Source organism: Pundamilia nyererei, unplaced genomic scaffold (assembly GCF_000239375.1).
Source record: "Pundamilia nyererei isolate P.nyererei 1_Seehausen unplaced genomic scaffold, PunNye1.0 scaffold00061, whole genome shotgun sequence".
Classification (NCBI taxonomy): domain Eukaryota; kingdom Metazoa; phylum Chordata; class Actinopteri; order Cichliformes; family Cichlidae; genus Pundamilia; species Pundamilia nyererei.
The window spans coordinates 2108385-2133151 of NW_005187462.1; the positions used below are offsets into that span (position 1 = coordinate 2108385).

The following is a 24767-nucleotide window of genomic DNA, read 5'->3' on the forward strand; positions in this document are numbered from 1 at the left end:
CCATATATGCCCTATAGCTGTAGAAAAGGCTAACATTGTTATCTTTTTACAAAAAAACAGCTGAACATGAGAGGTTTTTGGGCCAATTTTGTGTTCTCCATTCTTTAAGCACCGGTTTCAGCACCGTTTAAGCACTGGCACCGTTTCAAAAGTACCGGTTTGGCACCGGTATCGGATCAAACCTAAACGATACCCATCCCTAGTCAAGCCACACCCTCACAAAGCCTCTGGTGCTTATGGTAATCTTACATGAGCTAACCAATTAGCCCAAAAACAACAAGTTACGAATGGTAAAATGGGGTTTCCTGCGTGCAAAGTATCTTTAAAAACAAAATCAGTATTGATAGGTTAGGTATTTGTTATTCTGACAATCGGCTGTATTAACCCTCTGGAAAATTGTGATGCTGTGATGTACAAGAGGAAACAGTGACAAACAGGCCGTGGCTCATCCTAAACCCTTGACATGTGGCAGAGATGCCGCAGGCACAGCGTTGCAGTTTAATTGGACTTGGAGACAAATCAGCATCAGTGTCTCCTCAGGGAGCCTTTAATATGCAGAGGGATGTCAGAGCCTGACTGTCATGTCAAACGCAACATTTAATATGAGGTGGTGGACAATCAGTGCTATTAACCAAGCTTCCTTACATCACTTACAGGAGCTCCTTCTGTAAACACAACAATGGTACAGTGGCTGTAGAGACAAGGCAGAAATAAATGCTCTTTAGAATCTAAAATGACCTGTTAGTCAGGCTCAAACCCACAGCAAAGTGCTGTTTGCCTGCTCGTCTCCTTCATTTGAATGCTGATGAAATGTGTTAGCACACAGTTTAAAGGAAAACACACGGTACTGTGTGAACTTTATTCCAGCAGAGAGAAAATAATCTACAGAGAGTTATTAGTGAGCCTCTTATTCATGGCAGCTGAGTTAAACATTAATTAACAAATCTGGACGGAAAGCAACAGAGAATCATCAGTATTCAACGACGCAGCCGCTCACACTTCCATGTGCTGCAGTGCTCAAAGATAGATCCACCGAGCAGCTTTTCACAGCCGCCTGCTGCTGCTGCTGCTGGAAAAAGCTCTGAAACCATCAGCATATGAAAAGCTGCAGGTTGTGATAGATGTGGAAATACAATTAATTGTATCAAAGATCTTTGTTTGGTGCTGATGGTTAAGGGGAACTGAGGTGCTGTGTGCGCCAGAAATGTCATCACTGTGAATGTGACAGCGACGCCGTCTCTCCCGTCTTTGTTTCCCATCCTTCAGTATCTCTCTGATATTCCTTTCATGTGTTATCTGACAGGGCTACTACAAACACAAATATATAAGGAAATACAGTCTTTCTTTATGTCCTCTTGTCTCATTTTTAAATATTTTTCTCATTAACAATAGATGAAGGAGTCTGGCATTAAAGGTGCTGCTCGCCGTGACATCCCAACAGAGAATTATCTGATATTCTTCCCTCAGTTCAGCATCTTTCATGTCTCCACTGTGTTTATGGCTTTCAGTTTCTCAACCTAATTTCCAGCACGCAGCTGTTTTGAGCAAGAACAAAATCTCCACTGCAGACACCAGGTACACTAGGTATTCAATATATTAATCGTATTACGTGGAAATCTGTCCATGTCCATAGCTTAATGAGAGCAGTACATTCTTATTCATTACCCAAGTGTGACTGTGTGACTGTTGCAATTCCTTTTTGTCATATTTTAACACCCATTTTATGTATTTGTTTGCAACATAAACCCTTTAGCATCAATTTCAAACATGATGAACGACAAAAAGACTGGAGGAAAATCGATAACACAATCACGTGAACGCTAACAGATTTGATTATGCTTGGGGTGGCTGTAGCTCAGGAGCTACATCAGGTCACCTACGAATGGAAGGGTGGAGGTTTTGATCCGTGGCCGCTCCAGTCCGCCTGCCAAATATCTTTGGGCAAGACACTAACCCGAAGTTACTGTCCGATGCATCCATCGGAGCGTGAGTGTGAACGTGTCTGACTGTTAGAAAGCACTTAAGCATAGAAAAAGTGCTTGTGCTCTGCAGTGGGTGTGAATGGGTGAATTAGGCGTGTTGTATAAAGCGTTTTGAGTGCTCAGGTAGAGCAGAAAAGAGCAACACAAGAACCAGTGCTTTTACCAAAATGCACCCTTTCATCTCATTAAACATGCATTAAAAGATAAGTTCCTCTCATCTGTAAACTGCTCTGACATGTCCATGTTAGCTAGAAAAATGCTTCAGATGAATCAGTCTGGAGCGTCTCAGTCCAGTTTTGGTTTCCTAACAGGATTTGTCAGCAGGTGCAGACTAAAGTTGATGAGTCATACCATGAAGCTAGGGGAAAGATCTGCTGAAGGTAGGTTAACACAGAGGTGACAATCAGTGACATAAAGAGCGCCACAGATCTTTGTTGATGGTGAAGTCTAGAGAAGATCAGATGGAGTTGCACTGTGTCTTTGTGGATGTACAGAAGTCAGGGTGCCAGGAGAGAAACTGCGGTAGCCTATGAAGAAGTCAGGAGTACGTGAGGGGGGTCCAGGACATGAGGACAGCGAGACAGTGGTGCTGAGGAGGAGCGAGATGGATTCAAGGTTGGGGTGGGATCACAGAAGGTATCACCTGGGAGCCCCTACTTGTCTGCAGTGGTGATAAACAGATGGATCTGCAAAGGATTAGGATGTTTGCAGACAACATTAGGATCTGTAGTGAGAGCAGGAACAAGGTGGAGCAGAGCATGGAGAGGTGGACGTACGCACCAGAGAGAAGAGGAATAACAGTCAGTGGAAGAAGGCCGTAATAGATGTGTGAATGAGGGAGACAGGTGCAACACTGAAGCTGCAAGTGTAGATGAGATTGTATACCTGGGGTCAAACAGGTGAAGAAGACAGTCTCAGTGGTGAGGGAGCAGCAAGAGTGAAAAAGAAGTTTACACGATGGTGGTGATGTGTGCTGTTGAGACGGTGGCACTAGCAAAAAGACTGCTGCAGCGTTGAAGATGGTGAGATTTTCACTGGGACTGACCAGCATGGGAAAGACTAGAAATAAGTCAGTATCAGAGGGACAGCTCAGGCTGAGCAAGTTGGACACAACGTTAGAGACTGACATGGTTTAGACATGTGCAGAGGAGGGATGGTGGATATGCTGGACAAAGGATGTTGAATATGGAGGTGCAGGACAAGAGGAAAGGAGGAAGAGGATCCATGGAAAGAACGTTTGGGATGTTAAGCAGCTACTGGTTGTAAGTTCTCCTGAGTTTGTTTGTTGCATTAGATGTGACATTAGTAACTAACAGCACACTCCATTTGCATGATGTTTCTGTTTGGCTTGCAGTTTGTGCTCTTAGCTGAGACAAACAGCAGAAAACTTTTTTCTTCATAGGTGGTACTCTTTATGTCCTCAGGCAGCGTTTGTTATGCATCAGCTACCAGCCCACCTGAGGTGTCACTGAAAGCCTGACTGCAGCTCTCCACATGCAGTCATGTTTTAAAGACTTCTCAGGCAATGCAGGAGCACAGAGGGATCCCGATGGTCATTATGAACACAATAAGTACACTGAAATATACAGGAGGCTGAAACTATCACATAATGCATTTAAACAGAAACCACCACACAAGACGAGGGACAGCATTTAGGTTCGTCACTTTTCTAAACAAATATTGGTAAAATATAATTCATTATATTTAGAGTCGTGTTTCGCTCATTATACAATTTCCATGTAAATAAAGTAAAATGTAAAAGACTCTGTCCTTTATAAAGGGCCAGCCTGCAGGGGCAGAAGTGTAGGACCTCCCTTTCCTTGACATTGGGGCACTTCCAAGCTAGATGAGGAGGTTAATCTCTCCAGCATGCCCTGGGTCTGGCCCGGGGCCTCCTCCTGGTCGGACATGTCCAGAAAACCCCACGTAAGAAACATCGAGGAGGCATCCAAGTGAAATACCTGAACCACTTAACTGTCTCCTTTTCGCTGTCCGGGAACAGGCGCTCTGCTCTCAGTCTGTCTAAAGTGGGCATTTCACCTTTTTCCGCCTGAGAACCATAAATGACAGATTTCATGAGATAATCCTGAAGCCAGAGAATTTTAGAAAGAGAAAACATATTGAGTTACACTATTTTTCCCTAATCCTAGAGGATTTCAAAAAAACCTTCTGAGTATGAAAAGAGAAGCCGATGCAGAAGTGCTTTAAACTTTCAAAATGTAGTGAGAATATTTCAAAAAGTCCATGTAAAATATGACTTTCAGCCCTCTTGATTTATGGCCTCAGTAAACACTTTAATGATGACTTTATGGTCTCAAACGTTACGTTCAAGTCTTGCTGAAAACAAAATGAAAATCTTTTGAGAAATTATGTCCATTAGAGCCAAAAAGCAGGATGACAACTTGCCCAATCGTGTCACTGTCCCTCAGTCGCTCAGTCGGATCTACCGTTTGTTCTTTGTATGCAGTTTCAAAACACTCGACACTGAAAACTGAAGCTTGAGGCTTCGTAACAGCCCATATGGAAAAGAAATAGCAAAAACTTATATGATTCACTCATGAAAGTGGCCACTTTCTCATTTCTTTCATATATTATTTTACTAAGTATCCAAAACATACAAGTTTCATTATATAATTTTTCAAGGGATCTTATATGTGTCTTCACTCTTGTATGCTTTTCATACAAGTTTCACACAGACAGATACAAACTTTATAAGATTTATATACATCTTTTCCATATGGGAGTGCTTCACTAATGAATGAGTGCCATTGCAGTGACTACATCCACCCTTACAATACAATCTATGGTTAAACAGTTTCCTTCTGTAACTCGCTCTGGGAATCTTTAGGTCCTTGAAGCAAAAGAAGAACTTTTACGGAATAATAAAATAAATTCATGTGAAAAATGGCAGCAAAGTGGCAGTGAAAATAAGTGAGAGTGAACTCTGCTGGGAGTTTCTTTTGTACTGCGATGGCTTCAGGGTGTCTGTTGTGGGGAAGCTGTCAGTTTTGCAGGAACATGGTTTTTGGCAGCAGCAGAGAGACATTTGGGCCCATTTCTGTGCAAAACTTTCAGAGCTCGATGGTTTTCTATCAGTCACGAACAGGCCCGCTACAACTGTCAGCTTCTTAAGACAATCCAACAACTGTGAGCTGCCACAGTCCTGCTTATCAGCTGCTCTACCTGCTGTCTGTAGAACAGCTCTGCTTATCAGGCAGAATCACACACAAGTCAAACTTCACACTGTTTGTGTGTTTTTTAGCATGAAAAATAATGTCTGATACAGACAAGGCGACATAACTCAATGCAGGAGGTGTGGTAGAAAATAAAGGTTCACACATTAGATATTAAATGTGGGAAATAACGTGATGATAGTCAGAGTTAAGGAAATCCACAAATTTAATTTAAATGTATTATTATTAGTTACTATCAGCACTTCTCTTCTTCTTCTCACGCTATGCGTTTCTTTCAAGGTGGAGCTGAGCCTTGAGTTGGAAACGACAAATATCCCATCAACCAGTGGTGAGTGCTAAACAAGGGAAACTAAGAGCTGTTGTTATTGGCTATGATTAAACTCTGGCTCTCTTCCACAGTGTGTCTTTTGTCTTGTCTCCCTCCCCGAACCCCATCCAGTCATGGCAGATGGATGTCCCTCCCTGAGCCTGGTTCTGTAAGAGGCTTGTTCCTGTTAAAAAGGGAGCTCTTCCTTGCCACTGTTGCCAAGTGCTTGGTCACAGGAGGTCATGTGACAGCTGGGGTTTTCTCCTATATTTGTGTGGACTTTAGCTCATAATAAAAAGCACCTCGAGGCAACTGTTGTTGTGATTTGGTGCAATGTAAAAAAATGAATTGAATGTTATGTTTAACATTTGTGGCTGATTTATAAAAGAAGTGTGTGCTCGTGTTGTAGATATTGAATGAATAGAATGAGTATGTGTATGTGGCGCCACAGCTCACCTGTTTGAGCAATCCTTGTAGCATGGGCTGGAGTGCTCCTGCAGCGTCACAGGTTTGAGTCCCGAGCTGTTTGCTGTGCCTGCTGCACACTGTCCTGTTTAATCAAAAGGCCAGCTGCACTGTCGCATCTCTAATGTCGTTTGTTTTGTCTGCTCTTTGTGTTTAACAAGCATTAGCACAGCGGTGCACTGAGACAGGAACAATGCTTTTAGGCTGCATTGACTGTGACAACCTTTTGTTTCTCTTTGTTATCACACATTTTAAATGTCAACTGCTGTCCTTGACCAGATTTTTATTTACTCTAATCATAACAAAATCATTTTATCTGCAGCAGCTCAGAAGCTCAGTAATGACTGATGGTCAACTAAGTATTCATGAGGCTTGATATTTAATCAACTACTCATGATTAAATGGCTATTTCATGCACTCGACTCCAATACAAGCCAAATGAAAGTGATCAAAGAGAACAGGATGAGACTGAAAGCTGGTTTGGGTTACTGCAATGACAAACTGATGTATGGAAAACAAACAAATGTAGAAAAGACTCGATTCTGCTGCACTGCTACAGGCTCGGCTGCTGGGGGACTCCCCATAATGAACTTCTCCTTTCTCACCTCTCGCACCATATTGGTTTATATGTATCACAATTAAATGTCATTATCTTCTGTATACTCTCTCCCACAGTTTGTTGTTTATAGTCTTTCTATGCTCAACGTTTCTATCTTCTCTCTCCATCTCTCCATCCAGTTGATGGAGATCGCTCCGCTTTCTTCTGCTGGAGGTCTCCAGTTACAAACTGAGCTCTTTCTCCTCATCTCCTCCTCATGCTCCTCACAACAGTCTTTACACATAGTACACAGTATTTACAGTATAAGACAGGACTTCTTGTGAAATGGTGCTAAGCAGGTTTTACACAAACAAAATGTGACATTAACTTTTTGGCCATTTTGGATGTGTGACGATCATGATGACAATGTGGGACCTAGAGAATAAATCCCATCCTGAGCAACGTCACATGACAAGACTCAGTACAAATACAAGAACATGTAAAGGTGACGAGCACTGTACTCATCAGTAACGGAGGTTTGGGCTCGGTGCCTCATGCAGCGGTAAATGCTTCTACTCTCTGATGCCCTGAACAGGATTTGTAAAACTAATCAAACAATTAATTTTCCTGTCTGTCTAGAAAACGCTTCACTCCATCCAGCTCACCAAACCGCAGGGATCCTGGAAACCTGTGCAGAAATGCGGTCCTGTCCGGCAGGCTGTAGAGCAGCAGATAAACGTCGGGCTGATTACCGTCTGTGCTCCCTAATGAGCAATAAAGGAGAAAGAGAGGCTGAATTCAGACCCTGTCACCTCCCTTTATCCGGCCTGCTGTTTGTGATTCACACTGAGGTTAATCACTTTCATTAATCTACTGCCTCTCCATGGGGGAGCTGGAAAGCACGCCATCAGACCTAACAGCTCCTGAAATAGAGAATATACAGGAAACACAGCGTCCCCTCATGTGACACACTGAATTATGCAACAAGTATTCAGCAGTCAAGAAAAGCTTTGATTGTACAACAGGCACCTGCTGATTGGAGAGGTGATTTTAGAGGTTTTAGTCAGTTAGCTGAGCCCTGCTTCATGCACATGCTTCAGTGTCGTTTTGGAATGCACGACGTGTTTTACATTGTTACACTGACTCAGCACTAAGAGAAAGTACTTTTGTTGCCTAAATCTAGCAAATATTTATTAAAGTAACAATAAATGTGTCTGTACTGCAGAGTGTTTTTCTTTCAACATTTAAAATAAGATTGAGAAAAGTAAAACATAAATAAGTCTTAGACCAGCGGGCCCCGACCACAGTCCGGTTTATGCCCAACAATGTTTTCACAGATTGGCCTTTAAGGTGTCACAGATCAATACAACAAAATAAAAGAGTTAACGATAAAAAATGAAGATAAAAATCTAGAAAAACCCTGAAAATCATAAACTTCACACCCAAGCCTCAACTCTCGCAGCCCGATACCAAACAACTCCGGTCCGTGGCCCGGGGGGCGGGGGCCGCTCTCTTAGACCTCGATCAATGATACCCAAAGTGTGGGCTGGAACACTCTGCTGGTGCACAATAACTTATTTACACACAAAGAAGATTTAATTAAAAATTTACAAGCTAGTTTAAAGTTGTGAAGAAATCAGAGTTGTGATGAACGGCCGGTCAAACTGCAGAAAATCTGAATATTGTGAAAGTGGCCACAGCAATCATTCGTTTGGGAATAGATGCAGGAGACCGACAGAGATTAAGAGGCTGCATAACTGGATGAGCATTTCAGTTAAAGCATGCTTGAATTGTATTTGGTGGACAGAAACTTCACTGCATGGAAGACTGTTGTGCTGTGGCATCGCTCAGAGCTCAGTCCTGGGGCTCGGCTCTTATTTCTGTTGGCAGTGGAACAAATAACAGCATGTCGCTTATTTCCAGATGACATCCAGCTTTATTTTTTCTTAATGGTCCTGAGTTATGATGAACCATTGTGTTGCTGATGGACAATGGCTTTGGTTTTTTAACAGTTCAGTTCTAAGAAGAGCATTTCTGAATCCTGCTCCGGAAAAAGTTTCCAATCAGAACGCGTCTGTGCCCGCTGCTGCACGGGTTTTATCTTTGATCGCAGCGTGTGACACTCGTGTGAAGCAGCTCTCCAGCAGCTCCAGTTACTCACTATCATGACACCATTGTTACTGAACCTGTTGGAAAAATTCCTAACTGTACTGATGTTGATAGAACAGAAATGCAGCACTTTCATAATAGCAGCACCAGCCGTGCTTCACGTAGCAGCATGTGAAAAATTGCACCACTCGTTGTTTATCTAGCAGATATAGCCTGGTGCTGGTTCAGAGATCTTCATGGCTGGAGGGGTTAACATAACTTGGTTTTGATAAAAGCTTTGAACACCTCTACTCTTGAAAAACGTTTTGTTTTGGGGGTTTTATGGTTTGTTTTGATGCTTTTTACAGGATTGGAGATTAATATTTATTTTGATGCTGTGCTGGACAAAAAGCTGAGATAAGAGAGCAAAATGACCATTCATCCTTGTCCACGGGGTATTAAAACACGCTTTTCCCTGGCAGCTCACAAACAACATCTCCTGTGTCGTAAATTCACGGCTCTTTTTGTTCTATATCTTTTTGAATTTATAGCTGAAATAAACTTGAACTGTGGCTATGAAAATGCTTATATCCCCGCTGGTAACACGGCAAACTGTTTGTTACATCGCCAGCCATAAATCAGGCAGCTGTGAGGCTGTCCTGACCCAAGTCCTTTCACATCCATTTACCACTGATAATGCCTGCTGTTCCAGTGGGCCTCCAGGGGACACAGCCAGATCCCTTCATGAATAAGCAGACCTGCTCCATCCTCCAGCTGAAGCCCTCAGCTGGGTGTCAGGAAAGAGTGCGGCGTACTAGCAAAGTGCTGACATGAAAAATGAGGGACAAAGTCTGGTTTTCATGCAGCAGAAACTGGGCCTGAGACTTAAATCATTAAAAACAAAACGCTATACACTCGCTCATCTTCTATTAAAGGAGTTTTGCTCATTGATGTCTGGAAAAACAGTTTTGTTGCCATTTATCTCGAGCTTATCACACTTCCATCGCCGAAACACGCATAAGGCGTCCGCTGGCGTAGCTGCAGATACTGAAAGCTAAAGGATAATGTTTCATTGCCTATAAGTGTAATTACTGTGACCTCCTTCTTTACTGAAGAATTAAAAACTACTAATATTACAGCTGGGGGTTAAAATTCACCCAGTCCCACAACTTTACCCCACGTGAGCCCCAACTGATCTTATTAGGCCACAACTACAAACACTTGAGTTTAAAAACTATTTTAGATGATTTTTATTTCATATTTAGTGACTTACTGCAAGGTAAGATCTGTGTGTACGGCCCACATGCAGGAGAGCATGATGGCATAAAGTGGCACGTGTTTCAAAATAGACCTCAGCTGTGCTTTTATTCACAACTTTTCAAGTGTGTGCATTAGCTGTGTGGCCCGAGAACACCCAAAGACCTCCATATGTGAAGATGATTGTCTCTCACTATGTTGTTTCCAGAACACGGTGAGTCATAGCCAAAGGACACCTTGTGTGCATTATTGCGATGCCAGTGGCTTTGGCAAAAAGTCACTTTTTGATGCCTTACAAATGAAATCAGGCTTTTTGTCAGGGTAGATGGTTTGGCCACATCAACAGGAGGTCCCCCTCCTCTCCGGTCCTCTCACATCCACCCCTGCACTCTCTTCTCTGCACAGAGAGAGAGTTACACAGCCAAAGTCTAATCTAGTCTAGTTGTCGTTGGACGTTTGGAGAAACTGGTTGGCCGTGGAGGAGCGATGTAAAGTGATTGTAATAAATGAGAATAAATGTGTTCGCTACAATACTGAAGAATCTCTTTGCATTTGTTATGTGACAGTTAAGACTCTGAGTCAGACGTGAACTCCAAACAAACAGTTCTCTCGCTGCTCTTTCTGTGGCTTTAATAAAGCACAGACCAGTCAAACCCTTTTAATGCCTGCATCAAATGAAACGCACTTTCTGGACATCAAAGAAATTCGTCATCTTAAGACGCGCTCAGTAAGTTGCAGTGTTTCTTGTTTGAAGTTATTCGAGTGATTACCAGATGAATTTCAGGCAGCGTTTCTCCAGAAACGAATACAACTGTGAAGTGAAACCTATTGGATTATATTTCCAGAAAGCAAACTGCACGCGTGCGGCTTCTTTTTTAGCATTGGGTGAACATTTTTATTAAACACACACAGTCACTACAGTCCCAATCTAGAAGCAATATCAGCACCTCCTTCATAACTGCCCACTTCAGCGCCCATCTCTGTGTGCCGTTAGGAGGAAGCACCGTAAAAACCCCATAAAAGACACTCTATACACTTGCCTTTTATAGCATTCATACTGCTGCCACTGGCTCTGCACTACATAGCCATAAATATCAATCCTTATTACATAACCAGTCACTGAGGATGGATTGTGTCCCAGTGAGTGACTGGGTAATGCTTTCCATGAAATATTGTTCATGAGGCAAAATGAAGCATCTAATGCAGCTAATAAGACCACTGCTCAAGCACTGAAGTCATTATAGTGCACCATGATATACTACAAGTTGCAGTGCAGTGTATTTCATGTTTTTTGACTCCCCTTAAGAGGAACCGTCACGACTTCAACTTCTGGGCTTTATATTTATGTATACATATTAGCGATGGTCTGTACTAGCTGCACACACTGTTAAAAACACATTAATCATTCTCAGTCTTTAAAAAGTGTTTAATACAAATTAAGGCCAAGAACACGTTGGAGTACCACCATTGATTAAAAACGGAGGTACTCCCAAACTATCATCACAGGAAGGGATATTAGTCTGACAGCTTTCCCATCCATAAAAAGAGGAGAGAGACATGAAAAAGTGATTGTGGATGAAGACAAAACCTCTAGCTGTGTTATTAGACTTCTCTCCCATTCATTTGATGTATTTAGTGCATTAAAAGAGCTCTGCAATGCTGCTGGTTATCAGCTAACACTGAATCCTGGGCCTACGAGGACTTTAAAAGCCTTCAGACAACAAGTGAAAGTCACGTGAAAGATGGAAATATCAGCCGCTCCCCTGCTGGGCAGCACACCAGCTGTTTGTAAAGCAAACCAGTGGCCATGACCCTGATCACAGAAGAAGCTGCAGTTCAGCCACAGAGCGGTAATTATAGACCATGTTTATTCTGTGAAAACCGACTTGGATTAAAAAAAGTAGTAGAGAGGACTAAACACGACTGCTGCTTAAACCTGTGTCATTAAATTGATAGTTTGATGAGCTTGATGATGAAAGCAGAGGTCTTTAAGACAAAGTATTTATTAATCTCAATAAACTGTGCAGTAACAGCTGTGCAGCAGGTAATGTCTTATTGTAGTTTGGCCCACATTATAAAAAGAGCTGCAATTGCCTTCATTTAGCTCCTCCTACTTCCAGTTAATGTTAAGTTACTTACAGCACTTTGTCTTTTTTGCTAAAAATAATATTTGGCATATTGAACACAAGCTTCAGCTACATGACATCAACATAAAATCTCTTCCCCAGCCTATTTCCTTTGTCTTCATCATAACCAGCAGTCATAAGCCATTCGATGTAATTATCAGTATAAGAAAAACATCTTAATCATGTGTTATTCATAGATTTTGCTTCTGACTCCTTTGAGCCATTTATAGATGGAACAACTGTGTCTTACACCATTAACTTCACTGAAAACGCTTCGTGAATATTCCTCTGGGGAACAAACAAATGGCCTGTGGGTGTCCAAAAGAGAACCTTTAGGTCTGTCTGCGAGTGTCTCGTGCTGCAAAGACAACGTTTCAGTCGAATATTTGAAAAGAGCATCCAAATCAGTCAGAGCGTAAATGGCTTTCCTCAAACCACGTAAGGGAATCAATTTCAACTGACAGCAACCAGAGAAAAACTGTGTGAAGGTTTGTTCTTACCACTGTTTCCTTATTTGACACTTTGCAGATATTTAATTTATATTTCATTTTATTTGTAAAGCTATCAATGCAGAATCATTTTCATTTAATTAAAAATGTGCTCAAATCTAAGGCTTAAGATCTGAAACAATATCATATATATGAAAATTGGATTTAATTTAGGAATGCAAAGGGAATGTTAAACTCCCTAAAAACACTTCTTCTGTTACACTCTCTGACAGCTGGCTGCATCATAAGGACCTGCCTGGCTTCCACATGTGATTTGGAATCACAAGCAACTACCAAAACAATAAAAACCAAAAGTAAAAAATGTTGGGAGAATCCACCTTTTAATCATTTTTCATTTAGTTGCCATGAAATGTCCGAGTTAATGCTGAAAGACAAATCACTTGGAAGAAAAATCCCTATAAGCTTCACAAATCCCATGTCAGATAAACCCAAGTCATTTATTATTAACGCAATATTAACTAGAAACAGAAAAATCTCACTTTTATTGTGCAATAAAAATTTAATTCCGATATCAAGGCCTCACGGTGTGACAGCAAAAATAGGAACAATGTCAATAATTCATGGTCCATTCATGTAAATTAATCTCCCTCTTGTGTTTTTACTGGGCAAAGCTTTGACTCTCTGCTAGCTGCTGGTGGCCATGTTTGCTTGTCAGAAGCATTTGTTTTCCTGCAGAGCTCGAGCTCAGAGCTTCAGCAGCAGGTCTGCGTGGCGGCTGGACTCGAGCCGGGGTTTGGAACGACTCGAGGATGCAACCACATGGCCTGGTGCAAATAACTGGCAGGCTGTTGTGACATTCATTACAAAATACTGTGTCTGCTATGTGGGACTGTGCCCAGACAAAATAAGAAACGAAATAATAACAACAGTCGTACTCATTTTAATGGAAAGCACAACTGCTCATTTTCATATTAGATATCATATCATATAGAAACAACTGACAGTCCAAAGTGTACGGCCCTGTTTTGCAGTACTTAGAGGCTGTTGGGGACATTTATTCACCTTCAGGTGTCTGCTGGTCACAAACAGCCAGAAAACAGATTGAAGAGGTGTACTGCATCTCCGGGACATTTTTGGGAACTCCGATAAAGACGATAAGCTGAGGAAAACTTCCAGAAAGTGAAAAGTGCTTAAAATCTGAGTCAGTTTTACTTAGTTTAACCTTTTGCTGTTGTAAATGATTGCATCCTGCTTCACATTAAATAGACAGTTATTTACCTGTTACCATGGTGAAGATTAGTACTGAAGCTCCTGTTAGCTTTAAATCCTTTATTAGCTTCTTTCACGATCCTCCAGATAATTCATTTACTTCAGAACCAGCTGGATGTTTTTGTAAAATATGCAGTAAAATTAACTATTAAAAAGAAAGAAAAGTAAATTCTTTCAAACTCGCCCGGTCGACCTTCTTTCTCTCTATGCTGAAAGTTGTTGTGTCTTTTGTGTGTATGTCACACAGTTGGCATTTTGTAGGGTGGATAGCTCTACCCTGAGATTTCGCCCCCTCTCAGGTCACTACAATGTCACGAACAATGACCCCAAATACACCAAAGCAGTAAAAGCGTTCAATATTTGGCGCGGTTCATTTCTCAAGCAAAGAAATTGTCTGCAGGATCCTGAAGGAAACTGTACTAAAAGGATTAAAGAGTAACAATGGAGCTTCAGAGAGTCTCGACTCATACCTCATTTCTTTGTATTAATTATTCATGGAAATGGAAAACAGTATATAAGTATACTTCTAATGAGCTTAGGCCCAGGCATGACTGATAGTGTCCCACCGTGGTGGTGGTGGTGGCTCCTGCACTGACGGTGTGTTTGGGTCATTGTCATTTTGAAAAACTCAGATATTTGACAGTGGTTTTCTGCATTCATCTCCAACACCACGAGCTGCTCTCCCATCGTGTTTTACACATGGCTGTAGACTTTCATTCTTCTAAGCAAGAGCAAGAGATGCACACCTGAAGCCATACTAATCTGGACTGACTTAACACGGCCCAACAGGTATTGAGGAAACAGGTCAAACTGATGAGACGGGGGCCACTGGAACCAGACATGGACAAGAATCAATGATATGGGCTTGATCCAAGTTGAGCCATTGAGAGGGAGCAACACAGAAGATGCCAGCTTCAGGGGTTAAACCAAAGTATGATAGGAACTATTTAGGAATTATTATACACAGACCCTCGTTTTCATTTTTACTTGCCACTACTTTCATCATATTTTCTATAAGAACACACTAAATGTAGCCTTAACTACATTTGTGCAATATAGTAGAGTTTTTCCACTGATTTTAACCAATCACCCAAACTCACAAGCAGCCAATGATTTGATATAAATCAAAATATTTCTAAATTTGAAATGAGTTTGGATTTAAAACAGTTCAGCTGCCTCGTGATTATTGAAGGCATGAAGGTGTTATCCTCCAAATGCAACTGTGGGGTAAATAATTACTCTAAAGACTGTGTTACTTTGATCCAGTGATAGCCTTGAGCTGATGATGAGTTTTACATTCAGACAGCATCTAGGGGCACATCCAGGTCACAGTTCCAACACTAGAACCTATTCATCCATAACATCCAGCAGTTTGGAGGAGAGTAGAAGAAGGGCTTCACTAAGGAGAAAGGCACTGAGGTGATGGTTTTAATGCTTGTATCTACTCTAAATTTGACATTATATTCCTTTCCATAATTTCAAATATCTTCCAAGAATATGTGGCATTATCCCGCAGCTCAGCTATCAGCCTCTGAAGCCTTATTAATTGATGCACTGCAGTAAAGAGCAGCTTATCATTCTGACAGCAGCATGGGCATGTGATGGAGCCATAACCGACACACAGAGCAGATACAGCACAACTTGAAGACCAGCATGTGCACAGGAGGAGGACAGAGGGGTACCCATGGCAGGTCATAGCAGAGCTTTTTCAGATGAAGTGCCATTACTACTGCCCGTGCACACTGAAAGAGTGATAATTATCGGAGTGATAAATCTCCTGATGATTAAATGGTTAGCTATTGGTAATTTGTTTACCCAATTTTTAAGGATGGGCCTAGACACCCGACAGAAGAAGTCTTATCCTTCTTATTCTTTGGGTCACTACCCTACACTCTTCTGGCAACAAGTAATCTCCAACCCTGGAGTGGGTGCTCCACCCTTTGGCATCTGGTTTAGAAGTGCTAATCCTCATAGATGCCTGCCACACAGGCACAGGCTGGAGGTCAGGCTGCATGATGAAAAAAGAAGCACCACAACGTCTGCAAAAAGCAAAGAAGTAATCCTGAGCACACTGAAGCTGCATCCCTCCAGCAGAGCTGAGAAACCTGAAAACTACAGGAGCACAAAAACTCCCCTGGAGGCGCATGGTGGCCCAGCACCTTACTAAATCATTTTCACATTTGTGACCCATCCGTAATTTCTGTGCATGAGTTTTTGCGTTAATGATACAAGTACCACCTGATGTCACCAGGATGTACGGCAGGTGATCTGAGTGTGCGTTTAAGTCACATGGCTCTCGATTTGTGAACACTGCGGGTTGTTCCTTCGATGACGAATACAGCGTCTGCAGCGTGCACAAAACCCACACAAACCAAATACCCGTAGCAGAGGTCATTTTTGATACCAGAAAATATCCTGTGTCACAGTGGGCAAATCACAGGGCTGTCAGTGCTGATAGGATCTTGCTCCCAGTCTGAGCTGAAATAAAACAACAACACTGCAGCCACTCTTTAGCTGAACAGAAAATAATAGAGAGTCTGAATGAAAAACCTGGCTATTGTACTGCAGTTCTATTGTGGGAATGAAAGGAGACAAACTGGACTGTGCAGTAGATGGGTCAATCAGCACAGGAACAATGCCACAGCACACAGGAGACAAGCTGAACTCGCATCCAATCATGTCCACAGGAAGCCAAACAGCCTGTTGCTATCTTATCAGTTTTCTTCTCTGCAGAGACGCAGCGTGTTTACCACAAAATGACTACTTTCAGGACTCTCAGCACGTTAAAACTGAACCCAGACACAAGACCTTAAAATTAGTTCGCAGATTACGTTTTTAGAGCTGTGGCACCTCTAACTGTTTTTAATATTGAATATTCTGCCGTTTTCACATTAAAATTAGCACCAACAATAACATTGTGTTTTACATTAAACACACGTTTCCTTTGAAATTAAAGGTAATAAATAAAAAAGAGCTTTTCCCTGTACAGTACCTCACTAGAAGGACACTGCCAATGCCCTACTTTGCAGTTTTAGAGAGAATCATCGTGATCCACACCGAGATGTGGGTGGGTTTTTCGCCTCCCCACCACAGCTGATGAATTTCAGCTTGGTTGTTCTTGTGCTGACAAACAGGCAAACAAACTGCATTCATCACATTTCTCTGCCTCAGCTGTAGTTTGGCAGAAAACACCCATAAACAACTGGTGTATACTACAGACAGATGAGATGGGATGATAGCAGGGAGCAGCCGTCTGTGTTGTTACAAAGCTTATGATTAAGAAACATGTTTATCTTTGAAGGTGCTGCAGCAGGAAACGCAACCTGCTGTAATCTGATCTCATTCTTAAAGCAACTGTGACTCCAGACAAATAAAAACAGAGCCAAGCATCTGTTCTCTTTCATGTTCACAGGAGGAAAGAAGGAAAAACCGGTGTTTCTGCTGAGGGAAGGATGTACAGGAATCTTTTGGGTTCGGGCCCAGATAGTGGTCCCAGGAGTGAAAACGTCTTTCATGATTTCACACAGCAGGTTTTAAGACCCACACGAGGCACTGTTTTAAGACAGTACAATCTCCTGCTTTGGTCTATGACACAGTATGGTAATGAGACAGCAGAGTGGGAGATGTGTTCTTGGAGATTTTTCAAGAAACTGTCAACAAGGAGAGCAAGTAAGATTCTCCATCTGCTTGGCCTGTTTGTCATCTCAGATTTAATCAAATTGCCTTCATTTTGTTTGGTTTTTTAATTAAAAATAAAAACAATTAAGTTAAAAAGAGTGATGTATTTGTACATTTTAAACATTTAGGTTTATGGGACTGATGCTGAGAAGCAGAGGCATCAATCCATACCAGGCAGCAGACTGTAGGAGACTCTCTGGGTCAGTTTCAGGTCAATGAGAGCTGCAGGTGGAGGCAGGGTGTGCTCAGACTAGCTTAGCATAGTAAGTGGGCAATGGCTCAATCCAAAGTTGAAAAACACATTTACAGCTAAAGTAACCCAGATTTCACTGATGAACACGTGTTGGGGTGGTTCTTGCATTATCATAGTAATACTGGTTCACCAACATTGCAACTGACCAATCAGGTTGCTGTGATGTCACAGCTTTGCAAAGTGAGGATAAAAGAAAAAAAAAGCCCTTTTTTAAAAAACTCTCCTAGAACAAAGTGTAAATATTGCATTTATTTTCTTGATTAATTTAATCAATATAATATCAAGTCAGTTTTTCTGTTAGCCAAATGTAGGTTTTAATAGCAATAGCTAACTTCTTGGCTAATCTTGGCTAACTGAATACTAAGAAAACGTCATTGGGTCATTTATCACGATAAAGGAACAACACCAACAAGGGGCTATCAGATCGTGCAATACGACAAGTTTTCAGAAAATATATTTTTCCTCCAAGAAGTGCAAGACCAGTCAGCAGCCAATGAGAATGAGAGGTCAGAAGAGGCTGAGATCCATTACTTTGGACCCAGGACACATTAGCCTGTAGTATCTACAAAATAAGCAATTTAAGTTGCAGCAATGAACATTTTCTCATTATACTTGATTTAATTGTGTCATATGAAATGAAAAAATGCCCTTCAGCTAAATAACTGCATGGTTGTGCCCAACCAATGTCACTGTCACCTACCATAGATAGGGATGTTTCCAGTGTTTCTACCAAGTTCATGGAAGTGACAATTTTATATGCACTTATTCACATGGTCACTAGAGGGCACTGAACTTGGGCACCCATATCGGCAGACACTTTAAAAAGACTGTGTGTGTGTGTGTGTGTGTGTGTGTGTGTGTGTGTGTGTGTGTGTGTGTGTGTGTGTGTGTGTGTGTGTGCGTGTGTGTGTAAATGTTTTGTATTTTGGAAAAAGTTAATCGTTTTTTGATGATTGATTTTTTAATTATCAAACCACTTCTTTAATCTCTAACAATTAATTAGTTAATAGATTATTTCATCTGGTAGGTTTCATGATAGCAGCTGTCATGTTGAATATCACAGATAGATAGATGAATAGAATTTGTTTAAAAAGTGTTAAAAATTCATTAAAAATGGAGTTTTAAAGTCACTGTAAAGAACTATTTGAGCACGGCCCTGGTTAGTCCTCTTGTCTCTCTAACCTGGATAAAATAGCTGTATATACAGAACGCCAAAACATAGCAGCCCTTTCCACCCATATGTTTTCATGCTTGTTCATCCCTGAAATTACACACAATTTATCAATGTGCAGAGGATGGCTGAGTGTGAGCAGAAATGGAGGCGAGCCAGCCTACATTCAGCTGTAATACCAGCAGCTTCGGATGGAGCTGTGATCAAGACAAAGAATCCCAGCTTCTTGCTCAGATATGTGAAGTTATTTAATCCCATCTAATAAAAACACCTGGTTTTCAATCAATCTTATTTTCAAAAAGTGTGATTTGACATTATTTATTTTACATAAGTAAATTAACGTTCCATTGAAGGCTTTTTATGTCACTTTTCAACTGTATTTTTTTTTTCATGTAGAGTTCTACTAAAGCATGTCATGAATTAGCATTAAGGGTTATTTAGGCCTACTCTTTAATGGTCTTAGTAATTATGACTGAAGAGGAAGTGACATGACACAGTTAGAGAGCCACAAAGCCATTAACATAGGCCATGCTGCTGCCTTTTCTATTATAAACTGTGCTTCTAACATCCTTTGCCACCAGTAGAAGATCTGATTCAGAAAAAAGCTTTGAGTTGGATTTAAAGGTCGAGGACAAAAAAACATGTTTTAATTGAAAATGTTGCCTCTTTCATACATATTTGAACAAGCACTCGACCGTCTGTGAAACAGTACCTACAGCTAAAGCTATTATGATCCAATAAATGACACAGTTAAAAAAACGCTTATAACGACTTTGAACTCCTATCAGGTACCAGTCATTAGAAATTCATCAGGCAGTTAATTTATTTAAACAGTTGACCACTTGGCTATCTTTGGCACTCTAAAGGGCTCTCCTAAAATTGTAAAATAAATTCACTGAAAGAAATAATCTTCAAGTACATCTGAAGCAGCTCTCACTTTGTTCCACAAGGTTCTGCCCGTGACCAGATAAACTGATGCAAAAAGAAATCACCAAGATCTCGAAAATGTCTTCACATCCTTTGTAGGCGACTCTGAAGCTGCCAAAGAAGATACATCTACTATGAGAAAAGCACTGCATACATTTGACTTTCATGGAATTTCAGGGAAAAATCCTTTGAGGTCCAAAGAGAACAAAGGTGCTTCCAAAACTCATGAACATACAAAGACCAGGCCTTTCAGAATAATGTGCTCTGGACAGAGGAATCAAAGAGTTTCCTGACCTGACAGCAGGCGTGTTTGATGAAGGCCACAGCAAAGTTTGATAGACTTCAGGGTTTTCTTTGTCATTTAGATTCGTTTTAGCTCGTTTCCAGAGTGGGCAGTTTTCCAGAGCTTAGATTTAATTATTTTAAAATGTTCAGCTTTAGTTTCGTCTTTGAATAGTTTTCGCTGTTAGTTTTGATTTGCTCGTCAGGGGAAGCTTCCTCAGACTGGCTGTGTTGACAAATTAGACCAAATTTACAAAAACTAAATCTAAACCAATGTAATGTCTATTTATTATTTTATTTCAGGGAGTTTTATAAATGTAACATTTCAGTTCGTTTTCAGGTTTTTTCATATTTTTCTTTTGTTTTGTTTTCTTGTTTAATCACCTAAAAAGTTTTGTTAGTTTTAGTTAACTACAAGAAAAACTTTTTAGCAACTCTGTTAAGTACACCAGAGTGAAGCCTCAAACTGAAAAGCATCAAGACTGCCCAAGAGTTTCAACAAGATGACGTCAGCTGTTCAGAAATGATTCACTTAAGTAATCATTTTTATTAAAGGGAGATGATGCTGCAGTTAGTTTTTCCACAGCAGAATATCACATTCAACATTTTTGGTGAATAACTTAATGAAAAAGATGTGTATGATTCAAATATGACATACTTGTGTGTGTGTGTGTGTGTGTGTGTGTGTGTGTGTGTGTGTGTGTGTGTGTGTGTGTGTGTGTGTGTGTGTGTGCTGCATCCAGCTGGATTTATGTTGGTTTATTTGTAACGTTGCTCATGTGGTTGATGGAACAGCTAATTCTGGTTCCAGACCTGAACTTAATCGGCTGAAGCCCTTCTTGGTTTGTGCCAAGCTATAAACACAAAGAAGTGTGATGCTGTTTCTGCCTTCGTTGCCAGACAAAGTGCAATGTGCAAACTTTTAGCCTTTTAAACCCAGTTTTTGAGGTCCAGGTGGTTTAAGTGAGTAATTATTAGCAATTCTAAAGAGTGCAAACTGAAAACCTGCAGTGCTGTGAATAGCTTTCATCTGACCTTTTTTGAGGGAACAGCCATGTGACAGTTGACAGCAAGGTCCTGGAATCATTCAAAGCTACAGCTACAGAAGTAGCCGCAAAAAAAAGAAGAAAAATCCATTCACTTCTTTCACAAATGGCGATAGAAAAGTTCACATGTGAAAATGTGACTGATAGAATGGAGGGAATGTTTTAATTGGTGTCTGATGCAGAAACAGCTTTAGATGGTTATTATTTGTCAGGATATGTCAGGAGAAAAACCTGCTGATTAATTGCCAGGAAGCCAGAAGCTGCACAGCTGCTGTGCAACCAGTGTGTGTGCGTGCCGTTTGAACGTAGTTTGGAAGCATGTTTAGTTTCAGTACTTTATTTTAATGCCAAGTCTTTTTGTACATGTGGCTGCATGACATTTACTCATGTAGAGTCTAATTTCTTGTTTTGCGAAACAACATTTAAACTTTTGGGCAATGTCACTTTTCATGTAATGCATCTGTACAAGAGCACGGAGCTGCGTGTTAGCCTGAAAATGATGCTCGGTGTTTTCTAAACCAATTTTCTACACTGTAATCATTTCTAATCTGATGTTCTTCGGCCCCCTTGTGCCACCCAATTTAAGAAATCCTATAAATGCCACCGGCGTGTGCGTGTGTATATGCATGTGTGTGTAGCAGTGAAGCATTCAGCATTCAGGGCCAAGCCTCCTGCTGCTTTCACTAGGGTGAGAGGAGCAACACACAAACACGCAGACCCACAGTGCTGGCTTTCAGCTGATGCATTTATGAGCAACACACATACAAAGAATCCACTCCCTCCACGTCTTCTCTCTCTGCATCTTGCTTCTGTGACTCCACCTGCTATCCAGCATCCCCGTCCTCACCCCTTTTCCCTCCATCTGTTGCACTCCTTCACTCCACCCGCCTCGCTCGGTCTCTGTTTTCCATCCAGCCTAATTAGAGCTCCGTCAAATCCAGGTGAGCCGACAGCCAATTATCACTCTGTCACACTGAGTCATGCACTCCCATCCCTCTTCTTTTGCCCTTTTTTAGCCTTGCGGGAATTTGATTTTTTGCATCAGTAGCACGAACAGGACAGTTCGCTATTCTTGTTTTAGGAAACTGCCAGAAGAATGAAGGCTGAGTATGAAGCCGTGCGAGGATAAGCAAGCGGACACGCGGGCTGCCACACAGACGCCACAACAGAGCCGAGACTGAATTTACGTGTAGAGTAGAATACAGAAAGACTTGTGCACGAACTGGGCCTGTATTATTTTCAGAAAGCCCGCTCACGTAATGCTTTGGCACATTTAACCGTTTCACACTAAAATGTTCCGTTAACAAGTCCGCAGGTCGCTCTAGTCTCACACGTGCATTTATCATAATCGTGCAAAACGCATTAAACTGTACATTTTAATTAATGTCACCAAGACAAAGTCTAAACAGAAAGACTTGTGAGTCTGCAATTAATGAAACTAATAAGGTAACTTAACTAATGACCGATTAATGAGGGTGCTGCACATTGCTGCAGAAATGACATCTTATACAAAAGGACAGGGAGCAGTGCCCTGACTTGCAAAGATTTTCAGTGCGCAGAACAACTGTGCCATTATATGCCTGTACGGAGAGATGCTCCCATCAAACTGCATTACAAAAAACCCTGATTCCAAAAATAACAGCGCACCATAGGGGAAAAACTACTGTGACAGTCTTCGTGACAGCGCAAATATTCCCATAAATGTGGGCAACACTTTCACAACTGTAGCAGCAATATGATCATCTAGCAGAAAAGCATAATATACAAATCATATATAATGCGTATATAATTTACAAATAAATGGCATAAAAAAAGATGACTGTAATTCAGTATTCATACTGTACCTGCACGACATATGATAGCTACATTTACATAATTCTCACATTTACATTAAATGATTCAATTGAGATTTTGGAGGCAGGCTTTGTTGTTTCATCTAAAGATGATTTCTATATGCTTCTTATAGATAAAAACATAGTTTGGGTGTTGTTGTGCTCCCTCTGTGCAGACTGCATTGTTAGGTGTGAGTGAGAGTTGACGGACTTGTGTGAATACAAAATTCGTTCTCGCCTTCAGTGTGTCCATTCTGCAGGACGCTCCTCTCAGCTGTCACCACACAGCGCTGCATTTCTTCCATTTGTGACACTTTCCACGAAAAAGCAGTTTAAAAGGGAAAAGACCTTTAAACTCACCATATTCTAGGGTTTCCTAGACGTTTGCATTTCGGAGAAGATGTTGAAGAAATGAATGCACGGGGGTCCCGAGATTACAGACAGTTAGCGAAGAGTCTTGGAATTCCTCCAGTCCCACAACACTTGGTCTAATTCCCCGAGGTGGATAAGAAAAAGGTCCGTAAATGCACCGTGAGGAGCGTCAGGTAAATCCTCCGCTCAGCTGCCGCCGTGCGTGGAGCTTCCCCCGCCTCAGCGTTGGTTAGTGTTCCCGGTAAGCCAGCGGTCTGCTCCCTGACCGTCCGCGGTAGCCGCGCTCTGAAAGAGCAGCATCCCTAACACTTTGTCCACACACACACCCTCGGGAGGCGTCGGCTGTGTTCGGCTGTTTCCGGTAACATTATAGGCTCCTGGGTGGAGGCTGTCAAAGACGTCCTAGTTTATTTACACACTGACAGGCTCCTCTTGAATTGTATTAATCATCCCGCTCATAATGACATTTATTTCTATAGAAATTTCGTTTACACACACTTTAAAACACAAAACCAGGCTGTGTCTTTGGTTCGATTCCCGCACTGAAAACGCTGTCCCCTGACAGCTCCCCCGTCGGAGCCCATGAGCGATAAGCTACCTGCTCCAGAGGAGGTCCCGGTAGTAATTAACACCACACCATCGACCTGCTGCAGCCTGTGACAGTGCAGAGGTGCCATCTATAGAGAAAAGGATTTCCTACAGTTCTGGCACTGAAAGCGATAATGAGACATTTCACCGAGGAAACACAGTGGGACGAAAAACTGTGGTACAAACATTTATTTTGAATATTTTTACTTATTTTGTACAACTTACCTTTTTAACTTTGGCCAATTACCAGTGATAGCCAAATTTAATCATGCCAAATATTTATTTTATGCAATTTATTTATTTATTATGCAAATATATTTTAAACTTCTCGGTGGCTTCGCCTCATCTAACTCTATACTTGCCTACATGTGCTATTATACATGCTTTTAAACCATTTAAAATTACAATTCATAGTTTTATATGTGAATTTTATAATGTTAAATTAGTATTAAACAAATGGCTGACTAAGTATTTTAGGCTTTAGTTTACTTCAGCCATATTCCATATAAAATCATACAAAAATAAAAATAGCTTCAAATACAGTCATGACTACTGCATATGTGGTCTGCACAATACTGCTTATAGTTTAGCTGCATCTTGCTGATCATTTTTGCTAACATAAGCTGATAACTTAGTACTATAACGTCTTCGCTACACACCCAGCAAACATGGTTGAAACCCTGACATCGTCTCTCTGATCTTAAATGGCTGCAGTTCAATAGCAGAGCACCGCAGACAGGCTGATGTTGCAAAGAAGGAATTCAATGCATTTGTGCTTTTTGTTTGTTTGTTTGTCTTTTTTAACTAAAATGGTCAGCACGTGGTTGCTGTGAGCAAACATCAAGAATGAAAAGGGCAAAATAATAATACTGAAGCTCTTGTTTTGCTTTGATTATGTAATGTAATGTTTGATTATGTTCTGAAATGACATTTCATTTAATGT

The 24767-nt window shown here is 41.2% G+C and overlaps 1 long non-coding RNA gene across 2 annotated transcripts in view; it reads right to left on the reverse strand.

The window, feature by feature from the left end:
• LOC102196923 (uncharacterized) overlaps nt 1-23549 on the reverse strand; it is a 138096-nt gene extending 114547 nt beyond the window's left edge. For both annotated transcript variants that reach the window (XR_311783.1, XR_311784.1), the window contains exon 1: nt 23225-23549. This is a non-coding gene — a long non-coding RNA (uncharacterized LOC102196923). The remainder of the gene's footprint in view (nt 1-23224) is intronic.
• Between the last annotated feature and the right edge of the window lie 1218 nt (nt 23550-24767).